We start from the raw sequence: 22529 nt of genomic DNA, 5'->3' as shown, positions 1-22529 counted from the left end.
ACAGACATTCAAACACAACAACAAAAAAAAGTTTTTGCATGCAACTAGGAAATAAGATACACAGGCAATGGGGCATAGAAATTTATCTTGCCCTACAAGAGAAGAAGGGACAGGGGGATGGGAGGGGAGTCGGGTGACAGATAGGAGGGCTGGCTGGGGAATGGCGTAACCAGAATATGTGCCATCTTGGAGTGGGCGGGAGGGTAGAAATGGGGAGAAAATTTGTAATTCAAACTCTTGTGAAAATCAATGCTGAAAACTAAATATATTAAATAAATTAAATAAAAAAAATTAAAAAGTATATTCTCAATGTTTGTCTGGCACAGAACAGGTGCTTAATTAATGAATGTTGATTTTTTAAAGGGGTATATTATTTTTTATAATTTAATTTTTCACACAAAATGTATATACGAATATAAACACATACACATACATCCATATTTAAAACACATAGGCTTAATGCTGTGCAGAAAAAAAAGTAATGCTTTCAGTGGCTATTGAAGGTGTGTAAGGACATTTTGCCTGACAGTAAATGGCCTCACACATTTTTTTTTGATTTTTGGGTCTTGTCTATATTGTTTCTCTTCTACCTCTCAAAGTGAAATTATCATCAACTGTTAGCTTCTCAAGCTGCCACCCTGCCTACCTTTAGAGCCCTTTCTCTTGTTCCTTGTTGTCCATTGTTTGAAGTATACATGTATATATCTATTGTTAGATCTGCATAAAGTGATGCCTACATATGGCAGGAGGTCTCCAGCAAAGTCCTCCTGGGATCTCTGCTTAGCTGGTTCTGTTTAATAATTTCCTCAGTGACTTAGATAAAGGAACAGATGGCTTCCTCATCATATTTGCAGATGATAACAAAGCTGGGAGGGAGCAACTAACATACTGGAAGGCAAAGTCAGGATTCAAAAGGCTCTTGACAGGCTAGAGCACTGGTCTGAGTCTACTAAGATGGAAACAAATTGGGATACATATGAAGTTTTACATGTTTGGCACAAAAAAAAGAAAATCTTCACAAATATAAGATGGGGGGAAGGCACAAATAAACAACAGTTGTTCTGAAACATCTGGGGGTTTTGGTGATGCATAATCTTTAATATGAATCATCAGGATGATGTGGCAATTGCTGAAGAGGTACTGGACTGCATTAAGAGAGTTAACGCTTCCAAGAATAGGGAAATGATAGATCTATTGTATTCTACTGTATGACTTTGTAAGATTTTATAAAAGTATTTTATTGCAATTTGGGCTAGATCAGGTTGCTGTCCTTTATTCACAAAGAGGATCAAAATGACATTACTATGTTAGCATCAAGTTTCCATGTGTCTGACTGTGGCAGATCAGATAATTAGGAGCTCAGAAGGCTCTACCAAAGGTCAGGCACAAATAGTCCACATGGACATTTGAAGAGGAGATTAAATTTGAGCTTTCTTTTGAGCTACTGCAATTCTGCTTTGCTCATACAGCACAGCACCTTCTTTGATCTCGGTATGCCATACTGGGCAGTCCAAAGCCAGTGTCTCCCATGTCTTACAATCGATTCTAAAGTTCTTCAGAGAGACCTTGAGAGTGTCCTGGTGTCCCTTCTTCTGATTTCCTGAGTGCTTGCTTTGTGGGAGCTCTCCGTCTTTTAGGTTTGCCTCACTCAAGGAACTACTACATAAAAAGAAAATTGGTATAATGGAAAGTATCCAAAGGGATGATTTGATGAGCATCTTGTAGTCAATCCACAATATATTCTGAGGCTCAGTTAAAGCACTACATCCTTCCAAAGGAATGTATGTTCCTTGAAGACCAAGACAATGTTTGTTCCTGCTTCATTTTTGTATTCCTAGCTCAGGCCCATGTATATAATAAGAACTTAGTAAGTACTTGGTTGATCGATCTTTTGCTTTTCTCCAGAGGACAAAATTAGTAGCAATGCAAGCAAGTCACAAGCAGTCGAACTTAGATTCTATGCAAAAGAAGTATTCTAATAACTAAACTATCAAAAATTTAACTGTATAACTGACTTTGAACTTGGTTTCCCCTTGCTTGATATCTTTAAACAAAAGGTGGATAACCATTTGTTAGACATATTTTTCAGGGGGTGCTTTTTCCTTTTTCAGGTTGAACAAAATAATCTCAGGATCCTTACAACCCTGAAATTCTGGAAAATTACTCATCCCTTTCAAAGACTCTAAGGTTTCTTCTGGTAGAACTACATCTTCCTACCATTAATACCCTTTTTTATGGTGTTCATTAAACTCTCTGTGTGTTTGTGTTTGTGTGTGTGTGTGCATGTGTGCGTGTGTGTGTATGTGTGTGTGTGTATGTGTGTGTGTGTGTGACAAGAACTCCTTTGGCACTTTGGTAAAGTGTATGGAACAATTCTTAAAATATTGTTTTTAAATATATAAAATAGATAGTACTATAAAGGAAAATAAGTATAATGAAATACAGTTATCTATCATCTGTTGGTCTACCTATTTAATATATAAATTCATGGACCCCAAATTAAGAACTTCAGTTCTTGTGAGAGGTAATATGGCATAATGGACAGAGAGGCTCAGTAAGACCTGATTTTTTTTAAATTTATTTTTAGTTTACCACACACGGTTCTACATAGTTTTGAGTTCCAGATTTTCTCCCCTCCCTCCCTCCTCCCTCCCCAAGACGGCCTGGTATCACATATAACTACCATGTATCGAAGACAACTGTCCAGAGGTCCTAGAACCAGAGGGCAAAATAGTCATTGAAAGAATTCACTGATCACCCCCTGAAAGAGATCCCAAACTGAAAACACCAAGAAATATTATAGCCAAATTTCAGAGCTATAAACTCAAGGAGAAAATACTGCAAGCAGACAAAAAGAAGCAATTCAAATATCGTGGAACTACAGTCAGGATCATGCAAGATCTCTCAGCTTCCACATTAAAAGACAGGAGAAATTGGAATATGATATTCCGAAGAGCAAAGGATCTTGGACTACAACCAAGGATCAACTACCCAGCAAAACTAAGCATAATTTTCCAGGCAAGGCAATGGACATTCAGTGAAATAAGGGAATTCCAGACCTTCCTGATGAAAAGGCCTGAATTCAATGGAAAATTTGATCTCCAAATGCAAAACTCAAGAGAGACATAAAAAGGTAACCAGGGGGAAAAACCACACAAACCTTATTAAGCAACAAGGGCAGGTTGTTTACATCTTTATGGGCGATTATATCATCTTATGTATGTTTATATATATATATATATATATATATATATATATATATATATATACACACATTTATAAGTCCATCTTGAGAATGGTCCAGCTATTATGACAATTGAAAGGGATGTACACAGGTTGTGAATGCCTGTATAAATTAACTGATGTAAAGATATAAAAGTAAGAGATATAAAGGGATGGTTATGAGAGAAGCAGTAAGGAGGTAGTAGAAAAGGGTAAATTTACACCAAATGAAGTGGCACAAAAACATATTATAGTAGAGGGAAAGAAGGGAGGGAGAAGAGCAGTATTTGAGCTTTACTGTCATCTGATCTAGTTAAAGAAGGGAATAACATACCCTGATAAGTTTAGAAATCTAACTTGTCCTACAGGAAGTAGGAGGGTAAGGTGGGAAAAAGGGAGGGGGTGGTCAGAAGGGTGAGGAGAAGTAGCAAGTCGGAAATGGTAAGATAAGGGAGGGGAATAAAGAGGGAGGGTTATCTGAGGAAGGCGGCGGTCAAAAGCAAAACTTTGTTGAGGAGGAGAAGGGGTAAGGGAGAAATAAAAGCATAAACAGGGGGAATTAGGATGGAGAAAAAAACACAGATAGAAATCATAACCCTGAATGTGCAGGGGATGAACATTCTCACAAAGCAGAAGCAGATAGCAGAATGGATTAAAAACCATCATCCTACAATATGCTGTCTACAAGAAACGCATGTGAAACAGGGGGATACACATAGGGTTAAGGTAAAAGGCTGGAGTAAAATATATTGCGCCTCAGCTAAAGTAAAAAAAAGCAGGTGTAGCAATCCTAATCTCAGACAAAGCAAAAGTAAAGATAGATTTAATTAAAAGAGATAAGGAAGGACATTATATCCTGCTAAAAGGCACCATAAACAATGAAGCAATATCATTGCTTAACATATATGCACCAAGTGGTAAGTAAGACCTGATTTTAAATCCTTCCACTGTAACCTACTAGCTGTGACTTTGGGTAGATCATTTAATCTGTTAGTGCTTCGTACAGGTAATTCTCAAAGACAATAAATTGTGATCTTTGCAGACCCTTATTGGTTGGGGGATTTCTAAAGCAGGAATTCCATACACCAATGAAATCACAGGTCTGAGTTTTTTTTTAAATTCCATTTTTAGTTTATTGAATAAAACAAGCATTTTCATAACACAGTACAAGAAAAAAAATGATTGCATATGAAGCTGTAAATTTGCTATGTACAATTTGCTATTCCTTTTAAATATGCAACAAGATTATGATGTAAATTTTTCCCCTTCCCCCTCCACGCTCCACAGATGGCTACTATTAGACACAAATAGTGTCATATGATTGATTTGCTGTTCTCTGCTTCTATTTGGTAGAGAGTACAGAAGCTAATAAAACTCTTCAAGTCAAGGGAAAGCTATACTGTTATTACATAACCACCCCATGGCTACAAGTCACCACCAACCAGGTAGCCAAAAATGCCAGTACAATGCTCCAAGCTAAGATTAACTTGATTCTTTTTGACCATTCTTAGACTTTAGATTACTTGGCCTGGCTAAATCTCTGGTTGTTATTCTGCATCCTTCAAACCCATTTTGGAAACTTCTTTAGCATATAGCCCCCGTAATTTTAGGATAATCTGGGGTCAGAAGCTCCCTCGGTGTTCCTCAATTGTCCTGAAAATAAAATCTACGAGGAAGAACAAATGATTTGTTGAAGGAATCAGAGAAGGTCATTAACCTTAACTTTTGTTCCACATTTCTCCTTTTATTTTGTGTATCTACTAGGTCTCTTTAACTTTTGTGCTTTCTGACCACCACAAAAATGTTGGTCTCTTATAAAATTTACATACACATATATTTATGTGTGTGTATGGTATGTGTACATGTATACAAATATGTATTTATACAAACATATACATTTATATATATGTATATGTGCATGTACATATATGCATGCATTCTTGGTATTTATACATAGCAAGTGTTTATCTGACCCACCATCACAGAGTTAGGCTGCTGCATCTTGCACTTCTTAATGTTCTAGGGGTACTTGTGGAGTTTGTTGGGTATATCTTATGTACCATTATTAGCTTACCCACTGGTTCTGTTCCCCTACTCTTAGCCAATAGTTACTAACATTTCAATTCACTTTACTAATAACATCAAATAACTTTTATAAAGGGATAATGAATTAGAAGATAGAGAAAAAATACAAATATAACTATTACTACTCCAATATTTCAGAGGCACAGTTTTCTCTATATTGCTTCAATCTTTTCAGATAGTGGGCTGAGAAAGAATAGTGTCTTAATAACTTTGGTCCCCCTCAGTCCATTTCTAAATGAGGCATGAAAGCAGGATGAGTCTTCAAATCAGTTTTTGATGGACTGGGTCCTGAAGTTATCTCCTTCCTCCTTGGTACGTTGATGGTACTCTGCCTACAAATCACACATTCTAGAATTGTACAACTTTGGAGGCTCCCAGAAGTTCACTAATTCTCCTGACCTTTTGAAAAACAAAGGATATCCAATGACTTCCATAAAAATGGGAAAATAAATCAAATGCAGAAGCCAATGATCAAAGCCTATTTCATGGGGCCTTATTTTGATCCAGGTGGGACTGGGCAGTGGGGAGGAAATGTCCAAGGCCTTTTCTCTTACAGGATTGTCTCCCACAGGATGCCATCAATGAACAAGTCAAAACTAGGAAGTAGCAGCTGAAGAGAATGCAGTCAAAGATGAAATGGCCAAGGCTTTGGTCATTTATGCCTTTGTAGGGAAGCACCTGTTCCATCTATGCAGTCCATCAAAAAAATTCTTTTCCTAACATGGTTAGCAGACTGAAAACAATCACATGATGTCTATGTATGGTCAAGTCCTTCTAAAGCAGTTCTCTTCACAGGGGGAGACAGAGGCATTCTGTGCACATGCCAGTCCCCATTATGCATAATATTACTTCCTTTGCTATTTAAGTCCTTGATTATGAGATATAGTAATGGCTCATCTATGCATCATCTATCCTCAGGCAACTTCTCCTATCTGTAAATAGGAAAGTAAGTTATGATAAACTAAAAAGTGAGGTGATAAGACTTCCAAGGAATTAAAATAATTACTACAGATTTTATTCACTTTATTCATAGTGAAGCTCCTTTGGTCATTATTCAAAACTCATTTACTATTACAGTTGTAATGGGCTCAACATTATGTTCCTTGGCCACAAATTGAGAAGAGGGAGAAAGGTTACTATAGTCAGGCCCAGTGACATCAGGAAGATCCCGAGTTCAAAAGGAAAGAAAGAGGGGAAGATGCTATAAAAACATACATATAGAGAGTATAAAAGCAAACTAGGAATCTTTAGTATAGGCTGTACACATCTGAAGAGGTACTAAACTCATATCTGTATTATAATATGGTATAATGAGTTGCTAGAGTTATGTCCTTGAATGTAATATATGTTTAAATGTATCATACTTCAGAAAAGGAGAGAAACATGGAATGGATTTAGAAATATTACCAATGAATTGGTAGAATTTCTTCAAAATTTGGAAGAATAAAAGCTTAAGGTTTTAGCTGTCCAGAAAACTCACATATTCAGAATGATTCATTGACTGAGTTTCCTGGATAGCCAAGGTTTTAATGGAGTAGAATGACAGCACTTCATTAAGAATAAGACGAGAACTAATTGTTCTATCAACATATGGCGATAAAGGGAAAAAGTGTTTGTAAACGTCAATCTATTTGACATATTTGAAGAAATAAATCCCACTAAAAAGTCATGCCAAATACCTATGGTGCTATTCTAATTGTTTTTTTATTGACTTTCTTAGACTGTTTGCTAACTTTCATTTTTCACAGTTCAGAGTCCCACGATCATAATTTTCATGTTAGACCTTTTTTTGTGGACATAATACTGTGTTAATAATGTAAGGAAATAAAATCTGAGAGTTAATACCGTTTTTCCCCAGAAAATTTTATTCACAGAAAATGGATACAATGTCATTGTTTATATATGCACAGAAGTATGTGTTCCAAATTTGGGTATATGTAGAGCTAAATTATTCTTAGAGGCTCACTAATCACTTAACAGAACCTTTAAGTTTGGTGAAAGTCTAGAACTTAGCCTGGAAAATTTCCCTGAAATATGGATAAATTAAATTTTTGTGGTACAAATGCCCAGATCATGGATACCTCTGCAACCACCTCTGATACCTCCAATACCTTAGAAATCAAATCGCCTCATCAGAAGTACTGGAATCACAAAATGGTCAAGTTATGTTAAAATTGTGTCTTGTTTTGGTCCTCTTGACCACTGTTTCACAAATAACACAGGGGAGGCACTGGAGTTTTTGGACTCCAGCCTCTAGCAGGCTCATTCTTGATTTGGTCAGACAGGAAGGACAGGAAGACTACTTGGGAGGGGTTAATAATCTTACTTTATTCTAGTCTAGTCTTCTCAATGGGAATTTGCTGACAATGGTAGCACCAACTCCTACAGTGTTCCCTAATCACCCTTCTCACGGGGGCATAAAATATAGTAGGAGCTACAACTCCTATGGGATCCCTAAGGCAAACACAGTGTGAGGCAAACACAGATTCCCCCCAAGCCTTGATGGGAGCCAGTCAAGGCACACACAGCATTACACTGTCATATTCCCCTATGGGTTCCCCACTTACTGACCAGTGCCCACTTGTTTTATAGTGCAGCAGATAAGAAGGCCTATTGCCAGCAATAGCCTCACAGGTTTACATTACTTCATCTCTGTATCTCACTGTGCAAGGGTAGAAACATCTTTGAACCACGATTATGAGAATTGTTATTTAGCACCTGGAGACTAGAGATTGTTAGGACCACAGATCTAAAAAGGATAAAAAAATCTTGCTTACTTAAAACCACTCTCCCCCTTTTAATCAACAGCTTTAGAAGGAAATAGGATTGTAAAGGGGAACTTGGAAGTCACATACAAACTGTCCCAAAGATCAAAGGAATATAAATTATAAATTGTATCATATATGAGCTAAAATTAGCATTCTGGTGATATGTGCCGAATTAGGAGAAACCATCTAGGTGCTGCTTGTCAAAGTTCTGATCTTGTGATATATAAGTTCCAGAATAACTCCAGAACGCTATAGCTCCAGACCAGCAGAACATCAAAAAGGTGATGGTAACTTTGGGTTGATAAGTTTGAAGTTTTCCTATAACTTTAAGATGATTTTGATTTGTTAATGAACTAACCCCAAGGTGGCACACATAGGAGTTGGTCTGTATCCCCTACAAAAATGTTATAATAATGAGACCTCAAAATCCTTCCTTCCTCTTCTCCTGCCCTCCCAACCAGCAGTCTTTCATCTCTATCAGGTCCATGCTATCTAGTGCTCCTGATGGGGTGATGGGACCTGGACCCCTAAAAGCAAATGACCATGTCTTTGAATACAGTCCAGTCCCTGAACTTTCTCCCAAAATCTAGTCCCTTGCATTTGACTGGAGGCATCTGGCCTATCCCAACCCACCTAGAAACTCAATAATCCTTTTAACTGTGCTTTCACTGTGGTTCTCTGACCCAGCCCAGACCATTTAACTCCTTTCATTTTTTGTACCTGGGCCACCCAGGCTATTTGCCACTCCTTAATCCCATACAAATCTTCTCACAGTCTTTTTTGTATCATGTAAGTATCAGTCCTATCCTCATCAAATTCAAAGATTCAGTAGCAACTCTGCCTACCATACTGGTGTTGCAATAAACCTCATTACTTTGACTGAAAGAAGGCTTGAGTGGTTTAATTCTTTTCAGATAGAACCCCCTGTACCCTTATATTTAGGGCTTCCCAGAACTCCAAACTGTATCACTCCCAGGACCTTTCTCAAGAGTAATGACTCTGCTTCACTGATATAATATAATATAATGTAGTATAATATAATATAATATGATGTGATATAATACAATACAATAAATAATAATGATATAACACACTACCAACAACACAAGAGCACAACAGTTGTGTTCTTGTAACTGATCAAATGAGGAGACACATGTTTCATTCTGCTTCTGTGCACACAGTGTAAATTCTTACTCCTCCTTCCCTGAAACTTTACTCAACTCATAAAATCTTCTGAAATTGTTCTGAAACCCTGGTCTTTGTTTCATGCATTGAAGAAAAACATAATCAAAGTGCATATCTTTCCTTGTAAACACGAATTTTCAAACTTAAGAAAAAATCTGCTTTAAAGAATTCTCTGTTGTTCACAACTAACTGATTTGACCAGATCTGAAATTGGAGGTGGTTATTTTTAATAAGTTCCTCTAGGGGTTCCTCAAATATGACAAACAAAGTTGACTAAGAACTGACTGAAGCTGCCTGTGGCTGACCAGACACAGTCACTTCTAGCCTCTGCAGCTCTCCCCTCCAGAGATACCCAAACTTCCTTTGTGAACTTTTGCTTGTTACATAAAATAACTTACCTTATGAAGCTTTGAGATGCCACTAATCCCTCTCACCTGTGGCCTGGCCATTCCCTCTGTCTAATACCTCCCACCTGCAGCCTAATCATTCTCTCTGCCTTAGAACCCTATATAAACCCTACTCCTCAAGGCATCTGCCCCCTCCCCACCCGCCCCCCCCCCCCGCCCCACCCAGTTACCCCAGCTACAATTCTTTTGCCCAGATTAAAGACCCCGATTTTGTTATATTGACTGTTTTCATTTAAAATTCAGATCAACAAATATGATTTACTAAGAGAGCTACTGTCTCTAGTTGACTTCAATGTGTACTTCAATAGGAGAGATATATGTTTGGATTTTACCTGCCACATTTTTTCTGTTTACTATTTTCCTTCTTAGAGTCATACATTTGGAAAGTGTTTGTGTCTACATAGGTGCTAACATCACATTTAAAGTGAAAACATTAGTTAGTATTGAATGAAGCTGTTCTTGCTTGAGCCCAGGGCTGTGAATTGCCTGAGGGCAATTGAAACCAATTCTAAGAGAACTACTGAAACCCGGTAAAAAAGAAAAGAAGGAGAAAAAAGAGCCCTAATTCTTCTCTATGGACTTTGGGCTAGTATGTAAAACAATTTATTTAACATCCTCTCCAGGTTGTGTCTCTCTAAAGACTTCCTCCTTTTTAAATGTATTTAAGCCTGCTACACTCTGGCCTTCTTGTGCATTCTTACACCCTGGTGCTGCGTGGTGACCCCAAACTGCAATATTTTTGCCTGCCTAAGAGACTCTAGTTTTACTATTTTGGCAGTTTTCTTTATTTCAGATTGACATATCTGGTGTCAAGCAGTGGGATTCAAACACTCTTGCCCAGGAGGTTGCTGCTTTCAACCCCCGACACTCAGTACCAGCTGTCACCCCTTATGTTCCAGTCTGGATTTGACTTGGTGGTTTGGTCTGGGTAAGTGAGTCTCTTGAAATTCCTGAACTCTTTTATCTTTCTGGTCAAGTTCTTGACTCTTTAATCAAGGGTATGTTAAAAGATCCATGGGTAATTTGGGGTCCACTATGTCAGGTCCCTCCAGAGGGATGGATGGTGAATATATATTCTTTAATTTTGGACCATGTATTTGTAAATACTTGGATGATTGGCAGAATTTAACCAAGTCTGACCCCCAAAACTGCTGGCTACAGTGGAGCTTCTTTGATCCCTACAAAACTAACTTTTTGTAGTCTACTCTTAATTCTGCTGTCCCCGAGATTATGGGTGCTGAGTCAGATGCCTTTTTCCAGTGCCTACTTAAAACAATGAAGTGACAATCTGAATCTGTACTCTTTTCTCTTCAAGATGATATCCAATAATTGAAATCAGGGAAAGGGGCTGCCCAGAATAAGGTCTTTGTCCTTTGGAAGGATGTCCGTAAATTAAGTAAGGAGAAAGAGCAAACTGAAAGTCAGGTTAAACTTTTACACTGATATGTAGAAAAACTTAAAGCAACCCTGAAAGATAGTCTTGAAAAGCCATTCTCTTCAAAAAATCCACTTTATTCACCCCTCAGTTAGTTTGAGGACCTTTTGCCCCATTTTCCCTTGAAAGTCAAGAGCACTAAAGACATCAAAATATTACAAAATTCTTCCTCTCCTCTGTCCCACCCCCCTTGAACCAAGGCTAAGCTCTGTCCTCTGTCCTAGGATCCTGTGGATTTTGCTCTTGAGTTTGAAGTGAAGCTTTTTAGCTACTAATTTAGCCTCTGTCCTTTATCAGCTTTGTAGAGGGCCAGCTCCGAGAAAGTCCATTCTGGGGTAAGATACAGGACAAAGACCTATTCTTTCCCTTGGACTGATAACTCGGCATGTGGTGGGCTGTCCATCCCTCCCTTGGCACACATGTGCTGCTCAGGATGAAGGCTCTTCAAGCTTCCTTGGTATACATGTGCTCTCTCCAATACCTCCATGGCACATGCCACGTATGCTAAACACCACCTGTGGCTATTAACACAATATTGTTTACAGCAAAAGGGGGACAAAAGCAGGAGGAAGTCATGCATTACGTAAATGCCTCACATGTGGATTTGTTGATTCTACTCGCCTAAAAGGTGTATAAGCCCTGTCTCTCAGTTTAATACATGGAGCTGTTCTTTACTCTTCCTCCTGGCCCGTGTTTTCTTTTCACTCTCCGAGGCATTTGGCCATCTCTGGCCATGTTGGCACCACAGCTGCTGGTGGCACAGCTAGGCCAGGTCCTTGTAGGCCCTGAGGAAGTTGCCCACTGGTTTCAAACAGCCCATTGAGCTAATCCCCTTGAGCAAATAGATCACATAATAAATGAGAAAGGGGAACCTGATACACATCTCTGAGTAGCCTGAAAATTTGAGGAAGGCTTTTTAGAATCTATCCCCAAGGTTTCCACCAAGCCTGTGGATTGGGGAAAAAGTTAGTCCTGCACACAAAATATAAGCGGGTCATTTTTTGTTTTTGTTTTTAAATAATAGATTCTTGTCTACCTTTCAAGCTAATTCTGGTCTCTCTTCTGATAGTCTGGATCTCTTAGTCACCTTTAACTCCTTCTGCGTGGCAGGATTGAATGTTGATCTTATCAAGAAAGGCAAATTAGATTGGAAAGAGACTCCTACCTCTGATCTGCTTTATTTAGCTAGTAAGTACTAACAAATCCTTGTGGAAGAGAAGCATAAAGATATTGAGGGAAGAAAATAAGAAAAAAATAAGATCATGACCCTGCCATTACAACAGTTAGGGTGGAATCAACAGATTTCTTAATTTCTCCTCTGCCCTTAGACTTTCCCCCTCTGGCTATTAAGTGCTAAGCCCACAGGGTAAGATGATATGCTTCTGTTGTAAAAAGTTAGGTTATTGGAAGAAAGACTGCTGCAAGCCTCTTAGAGGCCCCCACGGAAAAACTCCAAGCAGGGGATGGAAGTATTAGAGGCAGTTTTTCCGTGGGGTTAGCCTCTCCTGTAGGGGTCACTCACACTGCAATGGCTTCTCATTCTTTGAGATCCTCATAGATACTGGCACCACAACGTCTGTCCTGAACCCCTCCCTCAGAGTTCTAGAAATGTTTCAACAGTGACAGTCACTAACCGTGCGCAGTTAGCTTGTATTGCTGTTTCATGATGTGGTGTGGTAGAACAGTCTCAAAGAATCCAGAGTCAGACCACCTCTAGTCCAAGTATAGGCATTTATTGATATTGATGCCTCTTATGAAGTGCGCTAAGTTCCAAGGGGAACCAGCAACTTCAAAGAAAGCAAGATGGATTTTTATAGGGTAAAGATGCAACTACATAACAGAAATTAGAAATATTAAAAAGGCAGGAGGTGTTTGTCAAGGGATTAGGTAATAGGGGAGGGGTAGCAGCCCCAGTGGAACTGCACATTTGATTACTTACAATGCATACAGAAAAACCCATTTAAGGGTGTACATGTGTATGGTAATGATATTATAATAAGCCTCTCTACATTATAAATTTACTCTAGGTCAGTTCTTTACTATTACTGTGCAGGTCCCTTCTATTGTTTTGGAGTCTACATCCTGCTTGGTCATCCTGGTAGTGCTGCTTTCTGCTTGACTGAGTATCGTGGTCCTATCTAAGGCTAGATGGAGGTGGTTGTGGTTGAGTGAATTGATACAACTGTTTCTCTGGGAAATATGAGGAATGGGTCTCAGAGTAGTGGCAAGCTAGTGGCAGTGTTTGGGATCCCATCACACGGACTTGCCTGCTATTCTGTGGGAAGTATGAGTTCACGGACACAACTGTTACTGTAGAGTATAGTGAGGCATATATGAAGAAGTTAGGATATTGAGTGTGTGGGGGGTTGGGGGGTATGAGTGGCTAGGTAGGCACAGTGGGCCTACTGTTCAGTGGGGCCTATAAGGAAGATAGAATATTGGGGCTAGGGGAAGCTTTATTAGGATTCTATCACCTATGTCTCTCGCATCCTTCCTTTTATGTTTGGGAACTTGTCTAGAACCTACCCCTTCCTCTTTTTGATTGATATTTCCCTCCACCTTCTAGGCCACAATTTTTTCTCAGGACCTATGAGACCACAATTGAGTTTTCTACACAAAATGACATTCATCTCCCTCTCCCCCTCCCTCTCCTTCCCTCCCTCTATCTCTCTTCCCCTCCCTCTTTTTCCCTCTCTCCCCTTTGAAGGTAACCCCCACTTTCCATCATATTCTCACTGCACCTCTGTTTGTTACTCTCTGCCCCATTCCCTCTGGGTGGCTAACACTTCTGATATTTTAAGGGTCTTTAATATACTCCCAATTCAGATTCATCTGGATCCCTTTAAGCCTCTATCTCATGTTCCACAGTATCCCCTCTCCAGAGTGGCAGTTGAGGAGATCACACCCCTCATCAATGGCTACTTATCCTCTGGCCTCTTGGCCCCCTGCACTAGTCCTTGTAACACCTCAACGCTTTCTGTTCATAAGCCCAGTGTCTGTGGGAAGTGCCTCTCATCTAAGAACTCAGTATGATTTACATGTATGTGATCCCTAGATCATCTGTGGTCCCTAAATCCCATACTGTACTGAATCTTATCCCCCTTGACTCTCCATTTTCACCATAGTTAATTTGTGCCCCACCTTTTCCAGTGTTCCCATTGATTCTGGGAGCCTGTTCCTTTTCACCTTCACCTGGGATGGCCAGCAGTATTTATGAACCTTCCTAACTCTAGGTTACACTGAGTTTGCTAACTCCCAGGTTAGGTTTTTAGAACATTTGATCTCCGCCGATGGTCTCTACCTTGATTCAGCCTGGTTGACTGCAGTGTTCAACCTCCTTCCATACTTTAACCAAGTGATAGCTTCACAGTTTCTGGGCGCTCACTGGCTGCTACAGGTTATGCATCCCTTCCTTTTCCTTGTTAGCTTATCCCCTTCATTACTTCCTTAAAGATTCTGCAGCTCCCCTGGGACAAAGTCTTCGAGGCTGCATTTTTTGATTTCAAAGTGTCCCTCTTATGTCCCCAGACTTTTGTCCACCCTAAATACTCCTTCCCCTTCTCCTATTGGAAAAGGGGGTGATTAGCCTTTGTATTTTGTGTCAGAAACATGGAAAGAATTTCCAACCATATGGACCTTGACCCAGTCTCCAGGGACCCCTACTGTGCCTCTGAGTTGTTGCAGCCTCTGACCATTTGATCTTAGTCTAAGTGGTGATTCTAGACTGCCTTGCATGTTCCCCATGTAATTGAAACTCTTCTAAACTCTCAGCACACACACCATTTCTCAATCAACTGCATTACCAGACTATATAGGTCACCCTTGTTTCCAAACCAAATGTCACTATCTCCCACTGTAATACTCTTAATTGCCCCACCTTCCTCCCTGACACAGAACACAGTTACTTGGACTACACTGAGAATAATGATTCTATTAAAATTGGACATCTAGGAAAATGAACTAGAAAACCTAGATTGTTCCTGGTACAATGACAGTTCCTGCCTTTGAAACAGAATTGCCTTCCTGCCTAGTTTCTGGATAATGGTCAATGCTATAGCACTTTTCTGGTCACCAATGGAGTGAAGCAGAAATGTGTGCTTGCTCCCATGCTTTTTAGAATTAAATTATTTAGTTTCCAATTAGTTCTTAGCTTATTTTTCCATGGTACTTTATTAAAAATGATTCTTATTGCATCATGATCTGAAAAGGATGCATTTACTACTTCTGCTTTTCTGCACTGGATTGTGAGGTTTTTATGCCCTAGTACATGGTCAATTTTTGAGTATGTGCCATGTACTTTTGAAAAGAAAGTATATTCCCTTTTATCCCCATTCAGTTTTCTCCAGAGGTCTATCATATGTGCCTTTTCTAAAATCCTGTTTACCTCCTTCACTTTTTTCTTATTTATTCTGAGGTTAGATTTATCAAGTTCAGAAAGGGGGAGGTTGAGGTCTCCCAATATTATAGTTTTGCTGTCTATTTCTTCCTGTAACTCCCTTAACCTCTCCTCTAAGAATTTATATGCCTTACCACTTGGTGCATATATGTTAAGCAATGATATTGCTTCATTGTTTATGGTGCCTTTTAGCAGGATATAATGTCCTTCCTTATCTCTTTTAATTAGATCTATCTTTACTTTTGCTTTGTCTGAGATTAGGATTGCTACACCTGCTTTTTTTACTTTAGCTGAGGCACAATATATTTTACTCCAGCCTTTTACCTTAACCTTATGTGTATCCCCCTGTTTCAAATGCGTTTCTTGTAAACAGCATATTGTAGGATTATGGTTTTTAATCCATTCTGCTATCTGCTTCTGTTTTGTGAGAATGTTCATGCCCTGCACGTTCAGGGTTATGATTTCTATCTGTGTCTTTTTCTCCATCCTAATTCCCCCATTTATGCTTTTATTTCTCCCTTTTCCCTTCTCCTCCTCAACAAAGTTTTGCTTTTGACCGCCGCTTTCCTCAGTTACCCCTCCCTCTTTATTCCCCTCCCTTATCTTACCGTTACCCACTTGCTACTTCTCCTCTCCCTTCTGACCACCCCTCTCCTTTTTTCCCACCTTACCCTCCCACTTCCTGTAGGACAAGTTAGATTTCTAAACTTATCAGAGTGTGTTATTCCCTTCTTTAACTAGATCAGACGACAGTAAAGCTCAAATACTGCTCTTCTCCCTCCCTTCTTTCCCTCTACTATAATATGTTTTTGTGCCACTTCATTTGGTGTAATTTACCCTTTTCTACTACCTCCTTACCACTTCCCTCATAGCCCTCCCTTTATGTCTCTTATTTATATTTTATATCTTTACATCAGTTAATTTATACAGGCATTCACAACCTATGTATATCCCTTTCATTTGTCATAATAGCTGTACCATTCACAAGAATGAATTATATATGTGTGTATATGTGTATATATATATATATATATATATATATATATATATATATAAACATAAAAAACATACATAAGATGATATAATCCCACATAAAGGTGTAAACAACCTGCCCTTATTGGTTAATGAGGTTTGTGGGGTTTTTCCTCCTGGTTACCTTTTTATGTCTCTCTTGAGTTTTATATTTGGAGATCAAATTTTCCATTGAGTTCTGGCCTTTTCATCAGGAAGGTCTGGAATTCCCTTATTTCATTGAATGTCCATTGCCTTGCCTGGAAAATTATGCTTAGTTTTGCTGGGTAGTTGATCCTTGGTTGTAGTCCCAGCTTCTTTGCCCTCTGGAATATCATATTCCAATTTCTCCTGTATTTAAATGTGGAAGCTGAGAGATCCTGCATGATCCTGACTGTAGTTCCACGATATTTGAATTGCTTCTTTTTGGCTGCTTGCAATATTTTCTCCTTGAGTTTATAGCTCTGAAATTTGGCTATAATATTTCTTGGTGTTTTCAGTTTGGGATCTCTTTCAGGGGGTGATCAGTGAATTCTTTCAATGACTATTTTGCCCTCTGGTTCTAGGACCTCTGGGCAGTTGTCTTTGATAATTTCTTTGAAGGCTTTTTTTTTTTCATCGTGGATTTCCGGTAGACCAATAACTCTCAAATTGTCTCTCCTGGATCTATTTTCCAGGTCAGATGTTCGGCCAATCAGATATTTCACATTTTTTTCTATTTTTTCATTCTTTACGTTTTGTTTTATTACTTCTTGGTGCCTCATAGATTCATTAGCTTCCACTTGCTCAAGTCTAATTTTTAATGAGTTAGTGTTTACATTTTGCTTTTGAGTCTCCTTTTCCAATTGGTTGAATTTGCCTCTCAGGGTGTGATTTTCTCTCTCTAGATTCTGAATCTCCGTATCCTTTTCGCCAATCTTATTCTTTAGGGACTTGATTTCATCCGTGAATTTTTTTTCCATTTTTTCCATATTTTCTTTTAGCTCCCTAATTTGGTTTTTAAAATCCTCCTTTAGCTCTTCCAGCAGGGCTTTTTGGGCTGGAGACCAGTTCATATTACCTTTTGAGGTATCTGATGTATCTACAGTATCGTTACTTTCCTCTTGGATATTTGTATTTTGATCCTGCCTGTCTCCTTAAAAAGAATCTATTGTCCTCGGTTTTTTTGTGTTCTTCTTCATGTTGGTTTGCCTTTTGCTGGCTTTACAATGAATTTCCATCTGTGGGCCTCAGGGCTTTCTGTCCCAGCTTTCTTATTCTGGGGGTTGTGAGTCTAGAATTATAACCCTCAGTTTCCTGAGGTGTGGGGGAGGGGTCTGGCTCCCTGGCCTCTCACTCCCTGTGGGTGCTCTCCAGCACTTGCTTTTCAGCAATGGTCTCAGCTGTTTGTTGTTTGAGCTGATGTCTGGCACTTCCCCTGGGGGAGGAAGGTTACATCTGGGCTCCTGGCGTTGACCCCTGCCGACTCTGCCCCTATGGGACTAATGAACTTCTGCTATTTGACCACTGAAGCCCCACTGCTTTCTGCTCAGTTCCAGCGTTCTTTTTTTTTTTTTCCGAGGGATTCTCTGGGTGGGGAGGGGAGGGATTAGAGCTGTTTACCTGGACATTAAGAACTCCCAGAAGTTCAAGAAGCCATGGTTCATACGTTTGGGTTGCAAACCTTTGGAGTCAGTGTATCCTGGTGGCGTTGCGCTGCCTCTCGTCGCTCCCACAGACTGCTGTCCTGTGTTGGGAGTCCTGGGGATCTCTGCCGGTTTCGGGCGCCCAGCTTTCTCCCAGCCCATCTCCCACATGGATTTCCCAGCCAGCCGCTTCAGCCTTGGTCTGGAGCAGCTCCGCACCAAGCAGTCTCCGAGCCTACAGGTTCGTGCTTCCGGCCTTTCAGACTCTCCCGGCTTGGAAATTGGCCCCACGCAGACTGCTCGTGGTTTCTGACTCTCTCAAATCTGTTCCAATTCACTTTTTTATAGAAATCTGACAGACCTTGTGAGAGAGCTCCGGTAAGACTCTGCCTTCACGTGGCCATCTTGGCTCCGCCCACCCTCCCCCTCCCCCATGCTTTTTAACATGATGTTTTCTCTGATGTTATCAGACACTTTTAATATGGAAAAAAGTGGCATTAAGGTCAGTTACCATATTGACAGTAAACTATTTAACTTGAAAAGACTGCAAGCCAAGTGGTGGTGGAGGTAGTATGTGACTTTTTGTCTGCAGATGATTAGGCATTCAGTGCAACCTCTAAGGCTGAGATGCAACAAATTATGAATTGATTCTCTTCTGGTTTGGTGTATTTTGGCCTTCCAATTAATACTAAGAAAATGGAGGTTCTCCACCAGACAGCACCACACCATTCATGCATGGAACTAGTGCTTCTAGCAAATGGAGAATATTTTAATGCTGTGGATAAGTTCACTTACCTTTGTAATATATTTTTCAGGAACATACACAGAGATAATGAGGTTGACACACATATTACCAGAATTAGGTCAGTGTTTGGGAGGTTCCAAAGGAAAGTGTGAAAGAAGAAATATTAACTGAGTAACAAACTGAAGGGTTACATAGTTGTTGTGTTGACCTCATTGTTGTATGCCTGTGAAACTTGGAAAATATACCAGTGCCATGTCAGGAAACTGAATTAATTCCATTTGAATTGTCTGAGAGTCTGAAGGTCATCTGGCAAGACACTGATGTCCTTTCTTGAGCTGAATTGCCCAACATTTACACTCTGCTGCAGAGAGCACAATTCTGATGGTTTGACCATGCCATTCAAATGCCAAATATACATTTGTGTAATATATATATATATATGTGTGTGTGTGTGTGTGTTTTATATATATATATGTATTGAGTTCTCTGGAAAATATGTATATTTTCCAGAGAACTCACAAGAAAGGAAAGCACTCACATGGAAGTCAGAAGAAGAAATGGTGACCTTAAAGTCTCTCCGAAGAACTTTAGAATCAATTGTAACAAATGGGAGACACCAGCTTATGACCACCCATCATGGTGTGCCCACATTAAAAAGGCACTCTGCTCTATGAACAAAGGAAAATTGCAGTACCTCAAAAGAAAAGTGAAATGCACAAATTTAGAGACGTCTCCACTCCAAATGTTCATATGGATTATTTGTACTAGAACTGTTGTAGAACCTTATGAGATTGAATTGGTCTGATTAGCCACAGCTGGGCATACACTGTACCTTTTCCCCAACATAGTGATGTCATTTTAGTCCTCTTTGACAGCTAAAGACAACAACAAACCAATGTGAAAAACACTCTGACCTTTTCAAGCTGGCTAGTATCAAACATTTCTTGAAAGTAGGAGTTTTTAAAGTTATATAAGTAGAGACGTTTAAGTGTCATCAAGTAGTAATTATAACTTGTTTATAAGGAGGCTGAAAGTTGTCAAAGCTCTTTCCTTCCAAAAACACTGCATTTGGAAGTTAGGAAATTTTATTTTAATGGTGATGTAATTGTAGAAAGAGGTTACCTATCCCTGGTGGCAGGGCAGAAAATGGCTTGCTTCAAGATGAGGTTGCCTGGTCTCCAGGAGTACATATATAAAGCACTGACCAAACTTTAAAGCATCATGTAAATTCTCTATTATTATTATGTTATTATTAATTTGTTATATCTTCCAAGGAATGACCTCCAATGATTAAGCTTTGAGGGTGGAGTGATGTAAATATCCGAAAATGCAAGGCTGAAATTTGGCAGGGATGAAGTTGAGAACATATTGAACCCAATACCTAGGCTCAAGCAGCTTCTAATCAATCAGAAATGACAACATGTAAATAACAAAATAAGTAATATTGGTCAATGGAATCCCAGTCTTAGTGTAAATGAAAAGCTTCAGATAAAAGGTGGTGCCTGTTTGAAGGAAGCATTTGTACTTTCTATCTGTAAACTTTATGTTTTGCAAATTGTTTGAAACCAGAATACAAATAATTGATGATGGCCTGTAAAGTAGAAATTATAGAATGCTCTAAAAAACAGGGAGGTTTATCTTCAGCTGAAAATGGATAACGTCTTCCATACTATCTACGACACTATCAAAACTTTGTGGTGTGTACTTCACCCCTTTTCCTAGAAGATATCTATCCTGCATTAATTGGGGAGTTCTAATCCTTTTCTCTCTTCATGTTTTCAGTTGATCAAATTTGAGTAGTCTTTGCTGTTGGAGATTTGATATGGTTGCACTTGAATAGTGGTGCTTTCTACGGAAGAGAGAAATCTTTTACCAAGAGATTCTAAACATTTTGAGTCATAGTTCCCCCAAAGGGTGGGCAATGCTGTGATTCTGTGGGTAAGGTACACAGTAGGGAAAATAATCATCCCTGGCATCAATATAGGAATTCTACCAGCGGGGATCCCTTTTGGTCATTGGTAAAAGATAGGCCTGGTTTGTGTTTTAATGAAGGTATTGAATGAAGCAATCCAATACTACTTAGCAGGATGTCCCACTATAGATAATGTGGCATCGATGGCATATTTATTCAGTTTAATGGTAGGTTAGAACACCAGAAATGGAGACAAACAAGAAAATGAGAGCAGACAGAGTGAGATGCATCCATGCAGAAACAGAAAAGCACTTAGACTGTGCCAGGGGTGGCCAACTGGCAATGGCAGTCTTACCAGTCTTGGCAGTGCAAGACACACCATTTCCTTTCCTTTGTTCCTAGGTCATCTGGTTTATCAGTATAAGAATGATTTTGAAATGAAAGGGTGACTTCCAGAAGACAGGGGCATAACAATGCCACAGCATCTCTGGGGCAGAAGGGAGTTCAGAACCCACACACTCTAATCCATACCTGAACAAGATTCCTGTCTAGAATAATCTCCATGTATCTGAAGATGAGATAAGAAGAGCAGGGACTAGGCTGCTAGGCATGAGCAAGAAATGTCAGTCATGCAGGACATGATTGTTTTATGGCTACCTCAAACCTATTTTGAGAAAGATAATACATGATCACCTATCCAAATGGGACATGAAACAATGTCTGATTTGATGGGAATTCTAAGCATGCCATTTACTAGATAGGACACAGGGAGACAGGCTAGCTTGGAAAGCTGTTGGTAGAAGGATGCTCTTGCCATTGTACTTATTAGGTCACTAAAGGTTTCTATAGGAAAGCTAATATAAACTCTACCAAATAAGAATGGTAAAGAAGGGGTGAGGGGGATCTCTGAAGTAGGCATATTGGGAGGACCTTTGAACTGGGAGCAGGAAGGGGAATAACTTGTTAACAGCAGTACCAAGGAAGACCTTCTGCTCCTCCACCAAGCTGAAGTTTCCTAGAGGAAGAATAAATAATATAAAAGCCGGGTCTTGTCTAGGCCTAGTATTTCTAAACTGGTCCTCATTTGATAGCTGTAGAGCAAATCGTGGTCCCAGAAAAGAAACCTGAGAGCCAGTTTTAATCTTATAACAGAGTAGTGCAGTAACCTGGGTTGCTTTCTTTATGTATTTGTATTTTCCAATCTTGTGTGTGGGTCCTGGGAGGTTTTATTTATTTATGGGAAGCTATCTAAGATTTTAGAAATGGAATACACCAAATACCTGAACACTGATGAATAATGTTGTGAGGTTAGTGATAACATTTGCTATGTCTGGTTGTATCTAGAATCTGCTAACCTTTTTATGCAGACATCTGTAAGGCTTCTTTCCTTAAGACAAGAAGGAGGTTGATCACCTCTATGCCAATCAAGTACTTCTCTATCTAACCTCATCTTGGCAATTTACAGTCCCTCCCTGACTTGATTTTGTAATTAATCTGGTATTATGATGGATTTATGGCAGGTATTGCCGACATATCTTTTATAGATTGGCCATGTTTCTCAGTTTTAGCAATTGAAGACAACTAAAAGCTTGTAATATGTTTTTCACTGTTTCTGATTTGAGCATTTTTTAACTCTTCCAGTAGAATTTTTCTTCTTGCTCTCTTTTTAAAGAATTCTTATTGTTTTTTTTTTATTTTTGTATGCTAATGGAATTTTTATTTATTCCCTCTGCCTCCT

Source organism: Trichosurus vulpecula, chromosome 4 (assembly GCF_011100635.1).
Source record: "Trichosurus vulpecula isolate mTriVul1 chromosome 4, mTriVul1.pri, whole genome shotgun sequence".
Classification (NCBI taxonomy): Eukaryota; Metazoa; Chordata; class Mammalia; order Diprotodontia; family Phalangeridae; genus Trichosurus; species Trichosurus vulpecula.
This window is presented reverse-complemented; position numbering follows the sequence as displayed.